The sequence below is a fragment of the Chenopodium album genome, chromosome 7 (genome assembly GCF_948465745.1).
Source record: "Chenopodium album chromosome 7, dcCheAlbu1.1, whole genome shotgun sequence".
NCBI lineage: Eukaryota > Viridiplantae > Streptophyta > Magnoliopsida > Caryophyllales > Amaranthaceae > Chenopodium > Chenopodium album.
Window position 1 is genome coordinate 18,700,237 of NC_137840.1, and position 21,774 is coordinate 18,722,010.

The window sequence follows — 21,774 nt, forward strand, 5'->3', positions numbered from 1 at the left end:
GAAAGGAGATGATGTACTTGAGCAGGAAGAACTACTTTGGTATCAAAAATCAATAATTGAATGGATTCGTGATGGAGATCGTAACACATCATTTTTCCATCTTAGTACTATTGCCAGGCGATGGAGGAACAATATTACCGCTTTAAAGGATCAACCGAATGGCAACTGGTTATACGATAAAAATCAAATTCAAGATAATATCGTATCATACTTCAAGACCTTATTCGAGAATGAGGAGCAGGAAGTAGTCGGTCAGCTTCCTTCAGATGTTTTTCCTGAATTCTCTTAAAGGGACTGGGAATTACTTTCTAGGCCTTTTGCTAAATGTGAAATCGAGAAAGCTGTTTTTGAATTGGGAGCTATGAAAGCCCCAGGTTTTCAAGCTCTATTTTATCAAAAACACTGGGATCTTGTTTCAGAAAATGTGTATAAGGTGGCTCTTGATGCTCTTCATGGAAAGGGACTCCCCGAAAATCTAAATGATACCTTCATTGTTCTTATTCCAAAAGTGGATAATCCGGAGCTAGCAACTCAATTCAGGCCTATTAGTCTTTGTAATGTGGCCTATAAAATTATTGCAAAGACTATTGTCAACCAGATTAAACCTTTGATGCCCCACCTGACTTCTTGCACGCAAACAAGTTTTGTGCCAGGAAGACAAATTACTGATAATATTGTGATAGTGCAAGAGGTAATTCATACTATGAAAAATAAGCAAGGAGGTAAAGGTCTTATGGCAATAAAAATAGACTTTGAAAAGGCATATGATCGCTTAAAGTGGGAGTTTATTCGAGACACTCTATATGACATTCGGTTTCCACCACTCATTACGGAGTTAATCATGGAGTGCACCACGACTTCCTCAATGCAAGTGTTATGGAATGGGGAACCATCTCAGTCCTTTAAACCGGGCCGTGGTATCAGACAAGGAGATCCGTTATCTCCATATTTTTTGTGTTGTGTATGGAGAAATTAAATCAACTTATAGAAGAGTCCATAATCCAGAATCTATGGAAGCCCATTTATGCAAGTAGGAATGACCCCAAGCTCTCTAATCTATGTTTTGCTGACGATATTATATTGTTTGCTGAGGCTACGGTTGACCAAGCAATGATAATCCAGGAGTGTTTGGCTCGGTTTTGTACCAACTCGGGGAAAAAGGTAAGCTACCAGAAATCTCGAGTATATTTTTCCAATAATATGAAGCCTGAAGACACTGCTACCATCTGCCATACTCTAGGCATCGATGAAACAACAGATTTGGGAACCTATCTTGGTATGCCTACCCTTTCAAGCAGAGTAACTCGAGATACCTTTGCTTATCTTTGCGAGAAAGTAGATCGACGCCTTGCGGGATGGAAATCTAAATATATTTCATTGGCGGGTAGACTCACTTTGGCGAAAACAACACTCACCACAATGAGTTCATATGCTATGCAAACAGCAAAAATTCCTCGTTCTATCTGTGATGATATTAACAAGCGTACAAGGCGCTTTATATGGGGTGGTGATGAAGAAAAGAGGCGCATTCATTTACTATCATGGGACTGTTTGTAACTTCCGAAGGAAAAGGGGGGTCTAGCTATAAGGTCAGCTAGGCAGACTAATGCGGCATTCCTAACTAAACTAGGATGGCGCGTTCTTACGGAGCCAAATGCACTATGGTCCCGTGTCTTAAGAGTGAAATATTGCTAGGGAAGATGCGATATTGATATGTTCGAGCCCAAGTCCAATGTGTCTAATGTTTGGAGGGGCATCTCGGAAAATGCTAAATTTATTAGTGAGGGATCAAGAGTAGTTGTAAGCAACGGAGCTACAACTCTATTTTGGGATCACAATTGGGCGCTAAATCAGCCCCTAAGAGCGTTGGCAACCAAAGAAATTCCAGATCATCTTGATGGTGCTATAGTCAAAGAATTGTGGGATACGGAAACAGGCTGGAAATGGGATCTTTTTGCAGACTTGTTGCCTGGTGATGTGCTGCGTATCATTGAAGCTCATGCCCTTAGAGAAGACCCAACCACAGGGGATTTATTTTACTGGGGTGGATCTGCTCAAGGCAAGTTCACAATAAACTCAGCCTTGCAGATTATACGTAAGGAGGATAAGGTAGGAAATGATGGTACTTGGAAATTGAGGGTGCAGCAACGAGCAAGAGTATTTTTATGGCTTGTGATGCATGACAGGATCATGTCAAATGCTAACAGAGTAAAGAGGAGCCTTACTGATAATCCGTGGTGTATGAGCTGCAATAATGTTGAGGAGACATCTTTACATGCTCTCCGAGATTGTAGAGCAGCAAGAGATGTATGGAGACAAGTTGGGGGACCTGCAGCAGCTTCAAATTTTTTCACAGGCACCTTACAACAATGGATAGCCAGGAATGTGAAAATACAAACGAGAAATGACTTGTCTCCGGAAATCTGGCCTATTTACTTCACCATAACCATTTGGTGGATTTGGAGATGGCGAAATAATGTAGTTTTTGACAGAGCAAATGAAAATCCAGTAGATGCAGGGCAATTCCTTCTGTAAAATTCGAGGAAGCTTGGAGGGCGTTAGGCGAAGTTTATGAGGACACTCCCAATCGATTGAGGATCAGGTAGGAAGCTCATATTAAATGGTTAGCTCCCGCAATAAACTGGCTTGCTCTGAATACTGATGGAGCTGCCAAGGGATCACCTGGTCCAGCTGGTGGTGGTGGTATAATTAGAGATGCCTCTGGTAGAATGTTGCATGCATACTCTCTTAAAATAGGGGACTGTAATGCGTTTATGGCAGAATTTAAAGCCATTGAATATGGTTTAGAATTGGCTCAAAGAATGAAAATAGAGAGACTACAAATCCAGATTGATAGCCAGAGTGTTATAGCTGCTCTAAACACTCAAATCATAAACCGTGGGCAAGGATATCATATCATCCAAAGATGCAAGCAGATGATTGAAGAAGGATCGTGGCAAGTGCAAATTTTTCATGTGTATCGAGAGGCTAATAGGGCGGCGGATTGGCTTGCAAATCATGGAGTCGTTCAGAACAACAACATTGAGTTGATTCAATTCCCACCTATCGAGCTAGGCCGCATTTTGCATGAAGATAGTATAGGGGTGGCGTTGTCACGTTTAATTTCTCTTTAGTTTTTTTCTTTTATTTCCCGGGGCTTTGCTCCTCATTTGCATCAAAAAAAAACATTGAATGTATGTGGTCCCAATATACATTACCAATAAAAAAATTGACAACTCATCATTAGCTAAAAAATGAGAGGGATTTTTTTTTTGTTTTTGTTTTTGTTTTTGTTTTTGTTTTTGTTTTTGTTTTTGGCGCCATTTACCATAAGAAGGCGGGACAAATTTCATAGGCGCCAAAGAATTTTTGTTGTTACTAAAAAAATACTTCAGGTTGCTAAAATATACAATTTTGTTACTGAGAAAATATCATCCTAGTCAACGTCATTAATCAAGAGAGAGATTTATTATAAGAATCGAATAATATACTTCATTTGACGATATTTTACAAACTACAAATCAAAAAATTATTATATAAAAACTAATAAAATTATTTTTTAAAGATTTTTTTATAGACATCCATATAGATATTTTTTCAAAAAATTTATGAAGTTGGACAATTTTAACTTTACTATGTTTGTTAATTTTTTAAAACAAGTGTTAGTAATTTGTTATTAATGTTACTACAAAAATTTCAAACATACCCAAAAAATTACAGATTATATTTTTATTATATATCAGGAACTATATAAAATTAAATAGGTGTTAGCTACAAATTGTACGAATTAATTCATACATTGGAGGGTTTTATTCATTTTTTTAAAAAGTTTTTAACAAGTAATTGAGAGTTAACATAAAATCACAAAAGCTAAGGTTACACACAAATTTTTATCTCTTATTGCTATATATTCTCTTGTGTTTATAACTTTTTTATTTATTTTTTTATTTGCATTACTAAATAAGCTGGTTTAGTTTTTGTTACTTGATTTTATCATATTTACGTATACTAGTTTACTCATATTATATTTTAAAAAAAAAAATTACTCATATTAAATATGTGGAAAAGGACTAGTTTTCTTATAGTTTTAATAAATACAAAGTTTTAATAAAAACAAGTAGTGTTAGATACAAAGTCTTAATAAAATAAATACAAAGTGTTATTAAAAAAAAAGGATGAATTATATGCTTGTAAATATGAAAATTGTATTCCCTCTGTCCTCGAAAGAACGACCTATTTGAGGTGATTACGCGGGTATTAAGAAAGTTAAATAAAAAGAAGTAAGAGTGTATTAAAAAGATAAATTTACACGGGGTTTGTAAAAAATTAGAGAGAGAAAGTAATAAAATTACATGGAAAATCAAATTTTTATATGGGGAAGCTAATTTTGCACAAATATTGTTGCAAATTGGTGGGTGTTTTAATGCAAATGGGTCATTCTTTTTGGGACTAAGATTAGGACAAATGGGTCGTTCTTTCGGGGACGGAGGGAGTAACATTATTGAGGCCTTTGAGAGTTACAATAATCTAAGTGTAGTAGATTTATTTTATATACTTGAAGATTTAAATAAAATAATTAAGAGTTTAAATCGAATCATGATTGGTTACACATAATATAATTATTGTCACTTATTGCTAAATATCACATGTGTTTACGACATATTTTTTTAATAATAAGTTATTACTTTTCTTTTTGTTTTTTTGAAAAGGTTGTTACTAAAAAGAGTGTCATATATGAATAAAATATATAGTTTCGAATACTATATTTTCATTTTTTATTAACATAAAATTATGTGATTAAGGAAACTATACTAAAAAAAACAGTTGCGATTAAGGATGAGATATGAACTTGACCTTTTTTCCTCAAAACATGAATTTATTTAAAACAAATAAAATTATACATGATCAACGCCACTTTAAAATTATAAATACCTTTTTTTGTAACCTTTGGTAGTTGTAATTACCAAAAAAGTAATTACACAAGATCACTGTAAAAAGGTAATATAACAAAAAATATTTTCTCCCAAAACCCTACCCTTCTCGCAAAAAAACTTCTCCGGCCATGAGGCTCTTCGGTGGGCGTGTGGCTCACCGCCCATGCCACATCGTCGGCGAGCCTTTGATCTACTTTCTCAGGGTGTTTTTTTGTCTTTCGTGTTGGTTTTTTGTCCGGTCGGCCTAGCAACAAGCGCCGCTGCCCCTTTTGGGCCGCCTCTTATCCTCACCGGCCTTGAAGCCGGCATGCCGCCGATCTTCTATTCTCCTTCCCCGCCGTTTCTCTGCTCCACCACCTCGCCCGCCGTCGCGACGTTTTGAATGAGAATGGAGAGGGAGAGTTATCTCCCTCTGAGTCCCTCGCGTAGGGCTGTTCTCAGTCAGGTGCTTCCAGCCGTCGCTGCCGTGGTTCAGGGGTTTGGGCCTCTCGGCCGGGTCTCTGCGGTTCGGGCCTTACTGTCCGGCGGTGTGTGGTTTGGGTTGGTGAATCTTGGTGAATTGGTGGTGGTGCTCGGATGGGCTGCGGGGTCGGTTGTTATGTTTACAATCTTAGTTTTCTTTTTTAGGTTTCCTTCTGTTTTTTCTATTAGGGGTGTGTGCAGTTTTTGGGTCTCTTTTTTCTTTGTTTGTGTGTGTGGTTTATTCGGGTTTGTTATTTTTTCTTTTTGTGTGGTGCGTTTGTGTGCTACGGGGAGTGAAAATCGGTGTGCCGATCTTCTGGTGCAGGATTTGAGCCGAGTTTTTTAGCTATGGGGCTTTGGTTTGATCTTCTTTTGGTCTGGGCTGAAGGGTTATGCTTCCAAGTCGAAATCCGTGTTTGAATCGGAGATTGTTTTGTCAATGATAAATTGTACGACACCAAATTTGAATTCAGGTCGAGGAGTACAGGCTTTTGAGTCAATTAAGGTTTACGTCAGAAACTACAACTTATTGCCAGACCCCGTTGCAAGAGGCTGCATAGGACAGCGTTATATGAGACAAGGGTATTTCAAGAAGTCGATTTGCGCGTGCAATTGTAGTTTATTTTATTTCGAACTTGTAATTGTTTCAATTGTCTTAGTAATGTTCGATTACGATTTCTTATGTAAGTGTTGTATGGCTTATTATTAATGAATTTTAATCTTCCCCCTAAAAAAAAAGGTAATATAACAAAAAAATAAAATAAAAGGGAGAAACATCGCTTTTAAATAATCTCGTAACTTGGAATCGATATGTGCTTACCAAATATGTGTTCCTATGTTACTAAAAATCATAGTATGAATTGTTGTGTCGTTTTCAAATTTGTGCGTACCAAATATAGTTTCCTAAGTTACTAAAAAATTTTCTAATAACATTGTTCAAATATTTTGGGGGTTTTCTGCCGTTGTCGACGACCTAAGACCATTTTCAACCATTATTGTTGTCGGCCTTCAAATCTCCTAATTCTTTATTAATTAATATTCCATCAGTTACTTGTGTGCCTTTAACAATTATAGTATTTCAACAAAAAAAAATCCAAATCCATTTGAAATCGATAGGAAGAGAAGACCTATTTCACTACTTCAATTGAAAATTGGTATATTTTGCAAGCATACCCATTTACGAATTGGAGACGATTAATGGAGGAAGGATAAGTCAATTAAACCGTAAAATATTTAACACAATAATATATTCTTCAAATAATATATACACGTTTACATAATTAACTGGAATATATCCAATTTTGAAAACGTCCAAATCGAAATTTCAGAAACCTAATTAACCGGATATTTCTATATATTCTCAGATTATTTTGTTCAATTAAACTAAATAATCTTTGCGGTGATTGTAAATTTAAGCTTTTGCAAATATAGGATGACTTTTCAATGGCTAAACAAAATTATAGCCCTTGTAACTATTTTCAATCTTGACTCTAATGAGCTTGTGAACCATTACCTCGGTGCTTGTAATGAGCCAATACTTAGGCGCTTTAAGCTAAGTGAGACAATCGTTTCCAGGTCGATCACTTACTGCGATTGTAATCGAGCCGACTACAAATCATGTTAACTTGCTTATAGAGGCTAATTGGTGTACCAAGGAACCCAAAACTTCTGAAATAGGTCCGCATAAACCATTATTGGGGCCACAGGTTGCGTCGTCTAACCAGCGCACGCTGCTACATGTTGTCGCTGAGCATTAAGGCTATCGCGTTGTGACAAGAATCAAGCAGCGCGTGATTTCTATCGTTTTGTGCTGGAGTTGAGTTTTCAGAATAAAACCCCTTCTCCTTCCTCATTTCGCTGTTTGCTGTTCTTCGTTCGAAATTTCGCAAAAACTTTGAATCATTCGTTTTTGCTCATTTGTCAACCAAATTCGCTCAAACGTTTTGCAAATTAAATCTCTTCGTCTCTAATTTCCTGATCTATGTAAGTCTTACTCAAACTCACCTCGGTTTTTGCTGAATTTTTTGTGTTTTGCTCACGAGTTATCGAAAATTTCGAACATAATTATGTGTAATTTGCTTTTTCGTAGAGTCTTATCCCATGAATTTGCTTGTTTATGCTTGTATATTGTCTTGGGAATGCTTTGAGACTTGTTTAACTCGATTTGGTGAAGAAATGAACACTTTGCCATTGCTGAACCCTTTGAGTTCGTGAGAACAATGTGGCTCGTTCTTCAAGTTTTTGCTAACTTTACATGCTTAATTTGTCACAATATTTACTATAGTATTGCCAGAAATTGTTTGATTGCTTGAAAATGCTATTTTTGCTTGAATCAAAATTATGCTTTGTTTTAGTACTATGTACTCTGTTTTTTTTCGAACATAGTATCATGCGGCTAGGCGAACCTTAGATCCTATGGAACCTTTGATTTATTGTTACTTTGCATAATTTAGCATGTCTCGACGTTGTGGCTCTGGCTCTCGTTCTCGCGAGGCTCAGACAAGCCTGTTGACGTAGGCGAGGAGGCTTCCATCGGTCTAGGGGAGTTCCCAGAGTGGGACGAGCGTACACTCTACTTTGCTCTCGAGTTTCACATCTCAGAACTGGTACGACTTGGGATGACTGGCGATTGGATTCAATGCCATGGTTCAGGCAACAAGACCATTGGTTAGCTATACGATCTTCACTTTCGCGATACTGACTCCTTTGCTTCAGGCCACTCGAGCTCTGTACTCATTTTTGTCGAGTCGTTCTGTTGTTTGAGCTTTGGTGGAGTTCTTTTGGGACACCACCAACACCTTTCATGTTCCTTGGTGTGAGATGACTGTCACTCCTCTTGACTTCACTCTCATCACCGGACTGGATTTCCGGTCAGATGCGGTTCCATTTGGCAGCGACATCACGGTTTTCTCTTCGGAGGTAGAGGAGTTGATCAGCCCCATTGCTGTTCGAGCTCGCAGCGAGGTTCATCCAATGCAGATTAGCACACAGTGTATTCGTCGGACCATGCAGGCAGAGGCCTTTCAGGATGGTGCAACTAAAGGAGTTGTGTCTTCGATAAGTTCAATTACTAAATATATTAAGGATCACTATTATGGAGATAATAAGTTCATTCTCTTGGGGCGTCATCATATGTTGCTAGACTATGAGAGATGATCTTTGGGCTAGTAAAATAGTCCAAAGCCCGCTAGAATGGATCCTATGAGGTCACACACAAAGGTATTGGGTTAAGCAAGTAAGAGGCCCATTAATGGGCCTTATGAGTATTTAACTGATTATGAATAGGATTGGGCTAGTGTAGTTTGATTGGGATTAGGAATTGGGCTTGGCCATGGACTCTTATTTATGGATGTGATCTATAATTAAGATCCATGCCTAGGGTTGCATAGAAATAAGGAGTCACAATTAACTTACAGTGAATTGTGAATCAAGGAAACCAAATCCCAAAACCCTCATCTCTCTCTCTCTCTCACGGCACCCCTCTCCCCCCCTTGGACTTGCGGCCGTCCACCCCTGGTTGTGCTCGCGATGGTTCGTGGTGGTTCGTGACTAGTTCGTTGCTCATACTTCTCCGTAGAAGGTCGATTGAAGAGTTCGATCGCGACTAACTAGCATTAGTGGAGGTCTTAATCCGTGCCTGTGGACCAAGTAGAGGAATCACGTTTGAGGTTCTTTGTCTCCCTTTGTTCTTGCTCGATTACTAGTGGAATCACGCTTCAAAGGTATTATTCTTACTCTTTATGTGTTATGCATGAGATCCTTGGTTAGGTGCTATATGAATATGATTCATGATTATTTCCGCTGCGTAGTACCTATAATTCCCCACAGTGGTATCAGTTAGCCTCTTGCAATTACATATATTGAGTATTAAACCTTTGATAATCCACAATTTTAATTCAATTAGGAGGGAGAATAATTTAATTATGGGTCAATTATTATATTAAATGTGATTTAACAATATAGAATCATTAAAGTTGTTTAATTTGCTCCATATTAGCCCTAAATTGATCCGAAAATTGCCCTATAATATTCGAAAAATTCGAACCTCCCCCCCTTAATATTTCGAAAATTTCAATATCATTAACCCCATTTTATGAAATTTGTGTTTTTGGTTTTGATTTAATTCGAAAGTTTTATGTTTAAAGAATTTAATCTAATTGACTTCATGTTAAATTGTGAATTTTTCATGATCAACCTATTTAATTTAAAAGTTAAATTGAATTGGGATTAAATTCATGAAGAACCCTAATTATAAAATTGAATATGATTTAATTCTAAAATTAGATGGACCACATTAATTTTAATAAAAATGTTTTGTTTTAAATTAAAAATCAATATAAAAAAAAAATAAATTTAAGAGGGATTGAGGTGCGGCAGCCGCGGCTGGGTGGCGCAGCCACGGCGACTGCCGCACCGGTGGTGGTCCAAGAGGGAGGGTGGCTGGGCACGGGTTGGACAGGGGCAGCGCAGCAGTGCACCACCCCGTTGCGTGTGTTGCTGCTGCTGTCCATGCGTCGTTGCAGGGGCAGCGTACACCGCAAGGTGTACGGCCACCGTGGCCGGCTTTGGCTGGCCACACCACGGTGGATGACGCGGCTTGTTCAAAATTTTAATTTATTTTATTTAATTTTATTTTGAATAAAAATCAGTTTTCAAAATTAAAAGATAAGTTTTGATTTTGAAAAGATGATTAACAAAATTAAAGTTGTTAATTTTGTTAAGATAGGATATTTATGGAGCAAAAGATTCTATTTGGATAATAATTGATTAAATGATGTGATTATCCCATAATTATTTTAGGATATTAATTGATTTAAAATATGTGATTGACAAGTAATTAGGATAGAATTTCCTAAAAGTTAGGATAATCATGGAAAATAAATATGATTTATCTTCCATAATTAAAATAAGATTTGATTCTATCTCATACCTAAATTAAAATATATGATATTTTATAATTGGTTATGAATAATATATGATATTATCTAATTACAGTAATTAATTAAATATGAGATATTTTTTTTTGGAGCCATGTTTCCTTTACTGTGAACATTAGATGTTGTAGTTTAGGAAATCAAGATAAGTGATTTATTATATGGCATTTTATAATATATGATGTTATATATTGCTATATAGACTAGCATGACCCATAGATTCTAAATACGATCTGCGCATCGTTTCGTATTTTTGTAATCTAAATACGGTCTGCGTACCGTTAAGTATTTTTGTAATTTATTTTATTTTATTTAAGTAGTAGATAGAATAGAATAGAATTACAGGTTGCAGTTAATCAAAGAATCCATGGAGTGGAGGCCCAAAGGAGCAAGATGGATGAGATCCATGAAGGTTCAAGTGGGAGCTTTTGCTTTATTAGTTTTCTTAGGATTAAGGGGCCATACTATGTCATGTTTTATTTATGCATTAGTAGACTATGCATGTTAGATTTTATTTATGTTGTTTGATGATGCGCTAGAGTTCACTAAATAATCACAACATAATGAATCGAGGTCCCAGTAATATTGAGGTAGCTTTTCCAATCAAAAACCCGATGAAACCTTTGATATTTATGATGGGTCATACCAAAGCAGGGTGTCATATTATATCTTAGGGGAGTGGGGGTAAAACAAATTTTACACTTTTGATTGGTTATACTCAACAAGGTTACCTAAAGAGTTTAGAACCTTGAAGCTAAGCGTAATAATTAAACATGTGATGGTTAATTATTCAACTAAGAATTACAAAGAGTTGTAATCAGTAAAGAGTTTACTCACCTTGAAAATATAATAGTTGATGGTAGGGCCAAAGTCCGGTCAATTATTGCACAAATAAAGGATCTTGGAATCATTCTATTCAATAGGGATCAATTAAATTGAATGAATGTTTTAAAGTTACCAGTTTTATAAATGCTTATGGTACTTTAAAAGTTTATTAAACATAATTATTGAACTTTGCCTCGTTTGTTTTTTTTTTTGTAGATGAATAACTTATATGACAACACAATTTTACCAATGAAACTTAACTTAAGGCTGAATCTCAGAAACTTCAGGGAATGGGAAAATGAGTTGAGAAAAGTTCTCACAATCCATGGGATTGAATCTCGTTTATATATTCCTATTGAGAGCAAGTATACAGAAAAGTATGGAGTTGAAAGGCATGCTGAAATTGTTTCAGCTGCAGAGAAAATCAGAGGGCTCATTTTAGAATCTATTCCAACTTGTTAGAAAAGAAGATTGAGGCACTATGAGCTAACCATCTTTTACAAATGTCTTCGTGCTATCTTTCGAGGTGGCATTGGAGCATTAGGAAGTGGAGGCATAAATGATCATAATGTAAGAGAGGTCGTTAACTCGATCCCTCAGATTTACTATTCTTGGACTAACAGTGTCAGGTATGAGGCTTACAATGTTCATTGTAAGATAATGGCTAAAAGACTCATGACTGGTCAGTCAGTAAGGGCCCATGTAAGGGAACTGATTGAAATGTTCAATCAAATGGATGTCCTTGGGAAACCGATCGATGATGACTCTGCTCATGATATTATCTTGTTCTCACTCCATGATGGTTTTGACATTGTCAAGCTCACTCATAATGATGAGGGATCGTCGGTGACATTGATCAATCTTTTGCATAACCATGCTGAAGAGTTCCTGAAAAGGAGAGGAAGCGAATGCTTCTTTTGCGGTAGTTGGCCATGCCATACACCAGGGTGTCCCCACTATACACCAGTGAAAACAGAAGGTAAAGAGTTACTTGATGTTTTCGTTGTAGAAATTAATCTTACTTCTTCTTCCACTTGGGTATTTGATACCGGTTGTGGTGCTCATATTGTTAATAACGTGTAGGGCTTGAAAGAAAGTAAGAAGTTAGCAAAAGGGGAAGTAACGCTTCGAGTAGGAAATGAAGCAAAAGTTGCTGCACTTGCTATTGGAAGTTATCACTTAAGACTTCCCTCTGGACTTATTTTGGTGCTTAATAACTGTTATTATGTACCAACAATAACTAAAAACATTATTTCAGTTCCTGTTTTAGATTCTGAAGGATTTTCATTTGAAATAAGAGACAAGTGTTGTTTTATTTCGAAAGAAAATAAGTTATATGCTAACGCCAAATTAATTAATGGTTTGTATGTATTAGAATATACAACCCATGTCTACAATATTGATCATAAAAGGCAGAAAACAGATGGTTCAAACCCAACTTACCTATGGCATTGTAGGCTTGGTCACATGAACCAAAAGTGCATCCAGAAATTACACAAGGATGGACTTCTTTCTTCATTTGATTATGAATCATTTGAAAATTGTGAGTCATGCTTGCTTGGGAAAATGACTAAGTCAACCTTCACGGGTATAGGTGAAAGAGCTAGTGACCTTTTGGGACTCATACATACGGATGTGTGTGGACTAATGAGTTCAAAAGCAAGGGGTGGGTTTAACTACTTCATTACTTTTACTGATGATTTAAGTAGATATGGTTATGTCTACTTAATGAAGAACAAATCGGAATCCTTTGAAAAGTTCAAAGAATTCCAGAATGAGGTACAAAACCAACTTGGGAAGACAATTAAAGCATTACGATTAGATCGTGGTGGTGAATATTTAACCCAAGAATTTGATGAACATCTGATTAATTGTGGAATAATTTCACAATTAACTCCTCCAGGAACGCCACAGTTGAATAGTGTGTTAGAAAGAAGGAACAGGACTTTACTTGATATGGTGATATCCATGATGAGCCTTACTGATCTTCACATATCATTTTAGGGATATGCATTAGAAGCAGCAGCCAGAGTACTAAACAGAAGCCCGTCCAAAGCAGTTGAGAAGACACCATATGAGATATGGACTGGAAAAGTTCCAAAGTTGTCTTATCTCAAGATTTGGGGATGTGAAGCCTATGTAAAACGTTTACAAGGTGATAAACTACAACCTAAATCAGACAAGTGTTTTTGTGTGGGCTATCCAAAAGAAACAAAAGGGTATTACTTCTAAAATCGCGAAGATAACAAAGTGTTTGTTGCTCGCGATGGTGTCTTTCTAGAAAAGGAATTCCTGTCTAGAAAGCCAAGTGGGAGTAAAGTGGTTCTCGAATAAATTCGAGACGAGCAACAAATGGATGTGGATAAAACCACATCAGAGGCGAGGGCGCATGAGTCAATTAATCATGCGTCGGAGCGAGCTAATTCAACTAGCGAGACTCCTATCGTCCCACTTGAACCTAGTTCATGCGAAAATCTTCAAGGAGTTGGAGAGAATATTTCTATTGTTGCTCCTACCCCACGTAGGTCTGCCAGAATTAGTAACAAACAGTTTGTTGAGGTTCTGATAACTGAGGATTCTGAAATCTTCTTATTGGAGAATGAAGAACCTACAACCTACAAGCAAGCTTTGGTGAGCCCCAGCTCAGATAAATGGCTTGAGGCCATGAAGTCCGAAATGGAATCAATGTCTGAAAATGAAGTGTGGACCCTAGCTGACTTGCCTGATGGGATGAAACCTATTGGTTGCAAATGGGTTTACAAAATTAAAACAGATAAGGATGGAAATGCCTACATCCATAAAGCAAGACTGGTTGCAAAAGGATACAGACATATTCATGGTATTGACTATGATGAAACCTTTTCCCCAGTAGCCATGCTTAAGTCCATTCGGATTCTTCTAGCGATTGCTGCATTTTTCGATTACGAAATTTGGCAGATGGATGTCAAAACCGCCTTCTTGAATGGGTTCTTGACGGAGGAAGTGTAAATGACACAACCTGAGGGTTTTGAAGATCCAGAAAATCCTAGTAAGGTATGCAAACTTCAGAAATCCATTTATGGATTGAAGCAAACATACAGGAGTTGGAATCTTCGTTTTGATGAAGCAATCAAATAGTTTGATTTTCTCAAAAGTAAAGAGGAACCTTGTGTATACAAGAAGTCTAGTGGGAGCAGCATAGTTTTCCTAGTCTTTTATGTAGATGACATACTACTCATGGGAAATGACATACCAATGCTTGAGTCAGTCAAAGAATGGTTGAAGAGTTTTTTTTCCATGAAGGACTTGGGTAACGCCGAGTACATTTTGGGAATCAAGATCCATCGAGACAGGTCTTGAAGGATGATTGGACTAAGTCAAAAGACTTATATTGATAAGGTTCTTGACATGTTTGAGATGAAAAACTCCAAGAGAGGATTTCTCCCCACGTCTCATGGCATTACGCTCAGTAAATCTCAATGTCCGGTTATGCCGGATGAGATGAGACGTATGGCTATCACTCCTTGTGCTTCTGCAATAGGATCGATAATGTATGCCATGATTTGTACGAGGCCGGATGTTGCATTTTCTCTAAGCATGTGTAGCAGGTTTCAGGCAAATCTAGGTGATGCACACTGGATAGCTGCCAAGAACATCCTTAAGTACTTAAAAAGAACAAAAGGAATGTTTCTAGTTTATGGTGGCAAAGATGAGTTGGTTGTCAAAGGTTATACGGATGCGAGTTTCCAAACAGACAGGGATGACTTTAGATCACAGTCTAGGTACATTTTCTGTCTGAATGGAGGAGCAGTGAGCTGGAAGAGTTTGAAGCAAAGCACTGTCATAGACTCTACAATAGAATCAGAATATTTGGCTGTAGTTGAAGCAGCCAAAGAAGCAGTTTGGATAAATAAATTCCTAACTGAGCTGGATATCGTACCAAGTGCTCAAAAGGGAATTGAATTGTATTGTGACAACAATGGCACCATTGCTCAATCAAAGGAGCCTAGGTCACACTTCAAATCCAAACATGTTGAGAGGAAGTATCACCTCATTCGAGAAATCATTAACAGAGGAGATGTGAAGATGTGCAAAGTTCATACGGATGAGAACATTGCTGATCCACTTACTAAACCCCTTCCACTACCTAAGCATGAGAAACATGCTAGTGAAGCTGGATTGAAGCAAATGATGTAATTAGAAGTTGTATTTATTTTTGGAGAAAAATAAGTTACATATGTAATACACTCATTTGCAGAATTATGTTTAATCAGAAATTTTATTATTTCTCTTATTTAATGATGGTTTTCAATATTAAATAAAATGTCCAAAATAATTATGGATTGATGGGCTCATCAGGTTGATGAACTGGTGAATGAAACCCCACAGGTGAACAAAGTCCATATATTATTTAAGTTCCTAGTTCAGAATCATTAAATTGGACATAAATGATTTCTAATAATGGACTAGCATGTAAGATTGATTGGATAGCGCAGTTTCATGGGCTATAGGAGCATAGTGAGGCTCGGTAAATCACATGGATATGCATGAATGATGCATGATCGAACTATAGACCTACTTTGAAGTTCAAGTATAAAGCTTCTGGATATATTAATGGATTCCTTTGACATGAGTGGAACATTGATTTCATTCAATGGATGTTATGGCTGTGGTACACTCAAACGTCTGCCCGTAACTGGAGATTATAAAGGGTGTTTTCCCGGTTATTTCAGAAATTGAGTGGGAGCTTTGGTTGCCACAAGATTGGATTGAGTCTATGTATTTATTAGGAATGTGTCTTGGCCCCTTGAAGAGGGAGAATTCAGAAAATGCATGGTCGTGCTCAAATGGATTACACAGTAACCATTTGTTTTGTAATTCTCACTCAGTTTTCAAGAAAAGATTTGTAGACTAATATGATCACGACATAAGAAGCAATCATATTATCAAATCGACACACATTGACTTAAGGAATTTGAATATTGCGCACTTGTCTCAGACAAGTGGGAGATAGAAGGAGTTATGTCTTTGATAAGTGCAATTACTAAATATATCAAGGATCACTATTATGGAGATAATAAGTTCATTCTCTTGGGGCGTCATCATCTGTTGCTAGACTATAAGATATGATCTTTGGGCTAGTAAAATAGTCCAAAGCCCTCTAGAATGGATCCTATGAGGTCACACACAAAGGTATTGGGTTAAGCAAGTAAGAGGCCCATTAATGGGCCTTATGAGTATTTAACTAATCATGAATAGGATTGGGCTAGTGTTGTTTGATTAGGATTAGGAATTGGGCTTGGTCATGGACTCTTATTTATAGATGTGATCTATAAATAAGATCCATGCCTAGGGTTGCATAGAAATAAGGAGTCACAATTAACTTATAGTGAATTGTGAATCAAGGCAACCAAATCCCAAAACCCTCATCCCTCTCTCTCACGGCACCCCTCTCCCCCCTTGGACTTGCGGCCGTCCACCCTTGGTGGTGCTCGCGGTGGTTCGTGACTAGTTCGTTGCTCATACTTCTCCGTAGAAGGTCTATTGAAGAGTTCGATCGCGACTAACTAGCATTAGTGGAAGTCTTAATCCGTGCCTGTGGACCAAGTAGAGGAATCACGTTTGAGGTTCTTTGTCTCCCTTGTTCTTGCTCGATTACTAGTGGAATCACGCTTCAAAGGTATTATTCTTACTCTTTATGTGTTATGCATGAGATCCTTTGTTAGGTGCTATATGAATATGATTCATGATTATTTCCGTTGCGTAGTACCTATAATTCCTTACAGCAACCACCACTGGGGCAGTGGGTGCGCATTTTTGCTTAGATTCTTTTGTCGGGGACCTTCTCTCCTGACAAGGGTAGCCGTGTGCTACACTAATATCTGCCTGCTCTTCGCGACCTTCCTATGGTCGGATCATATGATTAGGCCAGCTTGGCCTATGCTGACTTCCTGCTTGGATTGCGACTCTCTTATCGCTATTGTAGGTTCGATGAGGACGTCACACTTTCTAGTTTTTAGAATCTCGTAGAGGTATGCTCTATTTCTTTTAACCGAAGTTTTTTCTAAGTTTTGTGATAGCAATCGCTGACGCTTCCCTGTTTGATAGGTCTGGTTTTACGAGTTTTTCCCGTCTTTTTCACCAGCAAGGCCTTCGCCTTAAGGGCCCCCATTGCTGCCAGTTGGGGAGGCCACTATAGTGACCGGACTGCTACTGCCCGTGTTCGAGAGTTGATTCTCTCGATATGCCTTCTTAACACTTTTATTTGTATTACCCCTTAGTAGGATTTCATCTTATGGATACTTGTTTTGTAGGAGCATGATGTTTAGTTTCGGCCATGGACTGATTTCGATTTTTCCGCATTTGCTATTCACTACACCGCTCCGCATTGATATTTGGGTGAGAGAGTTGCAATTCAACACTCCTTAGAGTCCCTTGTTGTTCCTACTTGCCCTCAACGACACATTTTCTATCAGAAAAGGCTGAGGGCTTTGGCGGCTAGGTTGCCAACGAGTAAAGATTAGCGGAGTCATATCCATCAGAATCGGAGTCATGGGGAGAGGCTTTTGCCGCGTTTGGCCCCACCACCTTGCTTGCCAGAGAGGGCAGAGGTACCTTTTGTATTCATTTATTTATTCCTTTGATAGCCCCCTAGCAAATTATAATCGCTCAGGTTTATCATCACAGGCTTTGATTGTAGAGTTTGTGCCTCCGCCGATATCCATCTTCTACCAAGGCACTTTTGGTTCGGTTGAGGAGATGATTCCCCTGGCTCCTGAGCCATGGCGTTTCATAGTGGAGTCGATACCTCGACATCAGACTTCGGTAAGGCTCTTTATTTATCATCTTATTTGTATGTATGCTTTGTTTATCTCTTATTTTGTGACCTTGATAGTTTTCTCGTAAGGTGCTGACGAGGATGGCGAGAGGCATGGACACCTTCCATTACCAGCTCATGAGGTTGAGTCACCGAGTTACCTATCGTCTTGGTGATGATGGCATGGAGGTATTTCTCTTGACTTCCTTTTATGTTTGGTTATATTTTTCTTTCTGTATTTGACTTAGTTTTCTTCTTCTATTTCAGCCTGTTCCTCCTATGCGCACTCTTACGAGACCCGAGGCTAGGAGAGAGAGGTTTGGGTTTGACTCGAGGCATCGCCGTACTTTAGCTAGGAGTCAAGACGGGCGAGCAGAGTCGGACCATACAACCAGACTAGAGGGCTCTAACTCTTCGTCTATGGGTGTATCAGAGAGGTCGATCAGCCAAGGATGCATGACACCAGCTCCTTTTGCGCGCGGTCGGACGTATGAGGTTAGCTCGTCGTCGCAGTAGCCACAGCAACCTCAACATTTGGGAGCTCAGCAGCAGGGTAAGCCTAGATGGGTTGGCCCTACTCTTTCTATCCCGGATACTGGTGATTTAGGAGCTAGTGAGGAGAACACTCCACGGAGTTCCTCGTCATCTGCGTCCTCTGCCGTCATAGTTGTACCTATGTATATTTTTATTTCGACTTTATAGGACTTTGTTTTCTCGACTTATCACTTGTGTTAGACACTTTGTATATATATCTTTGTGATTACTATGTCTATTTTAGCTTTGCATTTTTTATTTTTCATTTTATGTGCATGTGAGTATCTGAAAATTATGGCTAAATTTTGCGCAAAAAATATCCGTCATTTTTATTATTAATGGAGGGTATATGACTTTCTCCCCCAAAAGAAGAAATGAAAAATAAAAGTCGAATTTGACAAAAATAAGCTTAAATTTAAATTCAAAATAATCAAATTAAATATGAGACAAGTGTTTGAGATAAGGTTGGATTTGAGTGGATAAGGCTTTGAAAAAAGGTACAAACCGTAAAATCATAGTTCAAAACCAAGTCGAAGTCGAAAAAAAAGGCGGTTAGCATAGCACGTCAGGCTGTAGTGGCCTGAGCCCATCTGTCGCGATGCGACAATCATCACGCGGCGCGTGATTTCTGATGCATGGCACTGGTGATATTTTTTCGAATCCTTTCAGGATTCGGTTTGCGTCGATTCTTGTGCATAAATAGCCCTCAAATATGTCGATTTTGTATAGTCGAACAGATAAAAATTTATTCTAGCTATTATTTCTCATCAAGTAATCATGTCTAAGAGTTTTAGCGATTCTACTCGTGAGTGGTGCTGGACTTTGACCGATAAGGAGAGAAAAGAGCTTGACTTTTTTCACTTGGGGGGTATATATGGTATAAAGAGGGTATATCTTGACATAAACTTTATTCAAACTGCCTTGGATTATTGGGATTCAGATACTCATTGCTTTAGACTAGGTTTTGACAAAATTTATTCTTTACTGGAAGAATTTTGTGCCATTCTGGGCTTCCCTTCCCTAAATCTTGCGGTAAATCCTAAAGTAAGAGAGTATTATTATAAAGATTTTGAGCGTTTACTTAACCTTATTGATAGGGAATTGAGAGATATAGATCACGGGAATGTGGTCAATTTGAAGGAATTTGCTCATTTTTATTTTAACTGATCACCACGCTTTGAGTTTTTCCATGTTTATAGGAGAAGAGCCTTCCTTTTTTGCATGTTAAACTAATATTTGCTCACTAGTGGTAATATTATGGTTAATGAAGAGATTTTAACATCTATCATGGAGAAAATTGAATCAGGTAGAAATCCAATGCCATTGACTGTCGGAGAAACCATGCTTGGTTTAGATGAATTAAAAAAGGAATCCAAAAGCACCTGTTCGAGGTTTTCCAATTTTATTACAAGTAGAAAACTAATACATTTGATTACTGAAAAAAAAATATTTAATTTTGTATAGTAATACTAGTTATTTGCATTGAAATTTTTTGGCTAATGGAGAGAGTTGAATTAATTAGCCCTCCCGACAATGTTGACAAATATACACCAAATTTCTTTGTAAGACAGAAGGAACCCTTTTCCATAAAGATGGGCTGCCGGGAGTGGAGTAGGATTTTTGAAACTCTCGACTTTGCCATCAAGTGGGTTGTTCCTTGGTGGAAAATTGAGAAGATTGTTGGTGTCAATAGTAAAATTTTTTGTCGTCTTCCTATCTTGTTTAAGTTCACCTTTTATTACCCTTCTAGGGTAAGGAGGCAATATTATGGCCTTGCTCAAACTTTTCCCTCTGATGGTGATCTTTGACGTCCCTATTAATTTCATGTTTTACAAGATGTGGAGAGATTTGATGACTATTGGTGTGCTAGACCTTTATGGGAAGTTTTTGCCAAAAAGGTCCCACTTTCTTTAAATAGGGATGTAAAGCAATGACTCCTTGGTAGATCTCAAAAGGACAAGAACAAGGCTCGGAAGCTGAGAGACCAATGTGAAAGACCGCCTAGGGGATTAGAAAATTCCTCCCAAAGAGCGCTTGGGTGAAAGAGTTGAATTCAAGAGCCCTATCATGCCTAAGAAGAAAAATACTACTAAGGGTAAAGAGAAGAGAAAAGAAAATCCAACTCTGTAGAGAAGAAAGTGTGGGTTGAAAAGAAGCACAGTGTTATGGCTATTGGACAAACTATAAACACTAAAATCGAGTGTAGATATTCTAAAGGATGTTTACTAGCAAAAGTGATGGATGATGATGAGTGGCATTTATGCCACTCTTTTATCCTTTTTCTCTAAGGATTCTCCCCTCATTTGCACTTGTTTGGCCCTTTTTCTAAGCATTTTTACTTAGTTTTGCTTCCTCGTTTCTTTCTCCTTTATCTTCCCTTTTCTTAGTCTTCTCTCTTTGATCTTATTGTGATTTTCATGCTTATGCTTTGTAGAAACCATCGGGATTTTCAAGAGGAGGAAGCTAAGCTCAAGGGAAGCTAAAGGAAGCATGATTCAGAAGAGGTTCGGCCGAACCTCTTGAAAGTATGGCCGAACCAAGGTGTGGCCGAACCTGCTCAGTGGTTTGGCCGAATGCCGAGGCAGGGACAAGATGGAATTTGGCAGTTTTGCAGGAGTGGCCGAACCACAGGAGTTCGACCAGACCAGGATCAGGGAGGTTCGACCGAACCTACCCATGGTTCGGCCGAACCTACCCTGTAGTCCGGCTGAACCTACCCTGTAGTCCGGCCGAACCTTCCCATTGTTCGGTCGGGCCTCTCCTTTTATCAGCTGGCTCTGTACGGACTATATATGTCCCATCTTAGAACGTTTTAAAGATTAGATTAACTTAGTTTTAATTTTTCTACATTTTAGCTTAATCTAGAGAGAGAGACTATTAGTCTTCATTGGTAGAGAGAGAAAGTGTGGTTTTCTTCATTGATGAACTTGGATTTTGAAGAAGGAGTTTGTTTAATCCTTTGTAGACCTTCATATTCAATTAATGAGCAATCTCTTACTTTTTCTCTTTACCTTTGTTTTTGATTTTGCTTATTTGCTTTGATTTTTCTTCTTTGCTTATTAATCATGTTGATGCATATTGATTTGATGATTGATATTGTTTTCAATATGATTTGTGAGTAGTCACCTAGCCAAGGGTGTGGGGATGGTGTAGTTGCTAATTGTTCATGCTTATAATGTTGGGGTTATGTTAATGGTGATTAAAGTCTTTGCATGCTTGATATTCTTTGGTCTTTCTTGCAAGTGCACATTGTTAGTTGATCAAAGATGATTCTTTGCTAACAAGTAAT